Genomic DNA, 4,212 nt, shown 5'->3' on the forward strand with positions numbered 1-4,212 from the left:
GTAAGTAGAAGAGTTGCGAGTTACGTGGCCAATGCTTTAAGCATGACGGCAAAGCACAGGCTTAGCAGTCGGGCTTTCTCTTTTTTTCCTTCAAGAAAAACAAAAAGTTAACTTCCTGTTTCGGGGTGGTCCACGGAGTCTGGGATAGAGGGAGGGGGAGAGGGGGAAAGGAGAGCTCGCATTCTCGCGCTGCCTGTGCAACTTTGGGCTTGTGGAACCCGGACACCGAAAATGGATCTTAACTTTGTCAGTGATTTTCAAGTGCAACTTTAGCGAAACTTTTGGAGGCGGTTTTCCTACGCGGCTGAAGTAGAGAATTGGAATAAAGTGAACACTTACGCGACTGGACGTTTGTCTCCATCTGCATGTGTGTGTCCAGCAGGAGAAAGAGGGGCTTTATTGGAAATTCTCGAACCCCCAGTGGGACGCTCTCGGCTTTCAGCTCTCCTCTGCAGTTTTTCCAGGGAAAGCAGAATTTGCTGGGATCAATTTAGGGCCACACAAACTGATGCAGACGGGCACGATTCTCTAAAAGGTAGGCTACTGTACTATTCTCTACTCTTGGTAACATTTTTATATTAAGCTTTTTTTTCATTTGAGGGAGAAAAAATGGTACCTAGAAGAAGAAAAATGCCAACGTTTGCTATAATATTTAAGGCTTTAATGAGCTAATATATGGAAAGGCTATTGACCAGCTGTCTGAGTGGTGGTCTCAAGTAAGTGTGTTGGAGTGTTAATCAAGTGGAATGTTTGCGCATTGATTAGCAAACCAAACATGTCCCTATAACATACACTGCTGTGGAGAGTCACTTGACTGGATGGTGAACACAAGAACATAAGCATACATACAAACATGCCAGCTCGTCCCTCAGTAGCTGCTAGAGCTCACTGAAGATGAGCGTGATCTTTCAGACTCTCAGACAGATCAAGAGTTTTGACTGGTGCCAATTTAACACTTGATTAGAACGCAGGCATATCCCTTGATGTTTCTACGTTGTATGTGATTTATTCCCAAAACTAAAAGACCTGAAGAAGCTGTTTAAACGATATAAGGGAATAACAAGCTTAAAGTTTCATAGCTCAGTTATTTGTCATGTTTATCTATTGTCAGTAAAAATGCAAAAATAAATAAATTAAATAAAAATGTAAATAAATAATTTAAATAAAAATGTAAATAAAGAGAAATTAATTAAATAAAAATGTCTGATGGTAGTCTCCTTAGATCGTCTTAGGCGTCCTGGCGATCTCTGGCAGTCGAGACTATACAAACTATGCCAAATACATGTAGATACATCAGGACTTTAGAATGAGATCTCATCTATTCCGCTTTGCATACCTGCTTGAGAATATGCCTGTCTTGTTGGCAGCATAACCCTAGGAGTTTAGAGGTCACCGAATTCCTGTGTGGCTCGTAGGCCGCACCTCAGCAGCTGTTTCTTGTAACCTGAAATGCTTGAGGTGCCAATATCTTTTCCAAATGTGCATATGAGACCTACCACGTAACAGCAACGTCATTTTGGTTGTAATATGTTTACACTGGTTTTAAAATTTACAGACCAATCCACAGTGCCGAGTAACCCACAAATACGTAGTTTCAGAAACCTTCCAATTCTTACATCAAACTACGGCAGAAAAGCCAAGCAACCTTTTACGTTTCCCCGTTGTTGACCCCTTTTCCGTGTTATTTTGACTTTAATGGAGTTTCCATGATTTGGTATTAAAAGATAAAGTGGATCAGAACCGTAATCAAGAGGGAGAAGAGCGGAGGAGGGAGGAGGTCCGAGAGCTGAGTTTAAAAGCTTATGTAATCTTTGCTAATCTATGTAATTGCAATGTAAAGCGCTCTGCTCGGCTTTTACTGTGGTTAGATCCTGTCAACATTCTAAGAAGTCATTTTTGACCTTATATTAGGCCTACTTAAATTATGATTAGCACACATAACAAGGGCACAAAGTTCTTGTAGAAACCGAGTATAAAGTTTGGTCTTATAACTAGGATCAGGCAGGCATTTTGAACTGAGTTTGCATATAGTTTTTAAGTATTGTAAGGCTCCGATCACTTAAGGTTCTTGGAGCTCGGAGCCACCCAAACTCTTCCTGGTCTCTCCCTGGTAGGCCCCTTTCACTCACTTCTGTTATCATCTCATGTTTCAAATAAAGCTGGACTTACCTGGAGTCAGAATTTCAGGACACGTGCAGAGCTTAAGTGGATAAAATACAATGGACCGTCACCTGTGAAATCCTTCTGGATGTCAGTTTATTGCCTTTATTTGTCAGTGAAGGTTTGAGACAGGTACACATGTGTCTACACACATGCACACGTGCGGTCATACACACACAGACACACACACACACACACACGCACACACTCCTCTGACAGTGCCTTGCACCAGGTTGACATGGTAGCTGAACTTGCCCTATGAGAGGTAAGAAAGGCTCAGTAGGGTTTCTTCCTCTCCCCTGTTATTCATTATCAGTGTGTGATGGAGCAGTGTTAGGGCCAAAAGGCTCTCGTTAGCACACACTCACAGACACACACACACACACACACACACACACACACACACACACACAAATTTGAACTTCCTTTAGAATCATCTTCACAGACTGTCCTAACTTCTTAACACAGAGGTGTCAAGGAGCTGGTGTATGCCTGCCACCCTTTGCTAACATGGAGGTGGAGGACTCAAGACCGATCTTCACTGTCAAATGAATGTAGTTCTTATGCTATTATCACATGCTTATTATGCTGTAATTGAGCTCGTCAGATGTGTGTGAAGAGAAGTTGCATCTAAAATCAAAACGCAAAGCACAGTATCGTAGTCAGAGGAATTTAAGCTTTGATGGAGATTTCAAAATTCCAATAGTGAATTTTAGTGAAGCAATAGGTATTTGGTTTTTTTTTTGCCATTTTTCTACAATTCTGAGACAAGAAATAGCTGATTTCTAATGGAATAGTTATTCTGTAGTGCTGCTTCAGTAATGCAGACTGCTGGAAATGATGAAGACCTAAATACGCGTGGGTGGGAGGCTCCATGGTTCTCCTTCAAGGAGTGTGCGTGCGCGCGCGCGCGTGTGTGTATCCTAACGCTCCCATAGGCAGGCGGCAACAAGCGGTATGTTTTTCCCATGCAGGATTCCTTTTTCGGGCTGTGCGGTGAGATGCACGCGTCACGTGACGCTTCCCTTTGCCTCATCCCTCTGCCGCCCCCCTCCCCCACCATGCGGACCACCCTCATAGGGATCGTAGCCCCCAATCAGCCCCTTTCACACCCTGTGAACCTGAAACAATCAGAGTTTAATAGCAGCTGTCCATCCGCACGGCAGCCCGAGAAAAAGGGAGATCGAGAGAGAGAGAGAGAGAGAAAGAGAGAGAAGGGGAAAGAGAGAGGAGGACAGAGAGAGGTCTCGGTCTCTCTCTCTCTCTCTCTCTCTCTCTCTCTCTCTCTCTCTCCCTCTCTCTCTCACTATTTCAGTCCCCGCTGAACATTTTCTTTTTCTTTCTTTCATTTTGTTTTCTGTAATGATACTGCAAACAGAAGAGATGCTGATATTGAGCATCTATTATCCTATTTTCCTACAGCAGTGACAATGAATATTTCATTGTTTAATCTTGGCTTTTAGGCCTATTCTTTTTCTGACTTGTATTCTTTCTTTCTTTCTTTCTTTCTTTCTTTCTTTCTTTCTTTCTTTCTTTCTTTCTTTCTTTCTTTCTTTCTTTCTTTTCTTCAGCCTCAGCACCTGGTTAAATTATATGTACCATTCAGTTGTTCTTGCCTTAATGGTTTCCTCCTCAGTCTTTCGTAGCCAATTTGGATTTATTCTTGCCACTGCACAGGTGGAGAAAGTGTACAGTTTCATCATTAAAAAGGAAAGCGAGCGCTCTTAGAACTTTACAGGTGTATCTCTTAATGACACTAACAGTTTCAGCAGAGTCTGTTGGGTCGGTGATTTAGGTCTACTCAGCAAGACTTAATGAGTGGAGCAGGAGTTCAACTGTGTTACTAAGTACTTGGTTTGACACAAAAGGGCAAAGGCATTAGATGTTTATCCTCGGGATCGTCACTTCAGATCCACCCGAACAATGGACGCGATGAAAGAACTCCGCTCCAGTAGCAGTCCCCTATATCTGCGAGGAGAGGGATCTGGGGAAAAGAACACATGGTTCAGTATTCCCGCCTGCCCAAAGAGATTGTCGAACGGTCTCTCTCCC

The 4,212-nt window shown here is 42.8% G+C and overlaps 1 protein-coding gene across 1 annotated transcript in view; it reads left to right on the forward strand.

Annotated features, from left to right (window-relative positions):
* The first annotated feature begins 203 nt into the window (after positions 1 to 203).
* Positions 204 to 4,212, forward strand: part of gli1 (GLI family zinc finger 1) — a 37,148-nt gene continuing 33,139 nt past the window's right edge. The window contains exon 1 of the mRNA XM_027010941.2: positions 204 to 535. The gene's annotated coding sequence lies outside the window, so the exon portion shown is untranslated. The remainder of the gene's footprint in view (positions 536 to 4,212) is intronic.

The sequence above is a fragment of the Electrophorus electricus genome, chromosome 3 (genome assembly GCF_013358815.1).
Source record: "Electrophorus electricus isolate fEleEle1 chromosome 3, fEleEle1.pri, whole genome shotgun sequence".
In the NCBI taxonomy this organism is placed as follows: Eukaryota; Metazoa; Chordata; class Actinopteri; order Gymnotiformes; family Gymnotidae; genus Electrophorus; species Electrophorus electricus.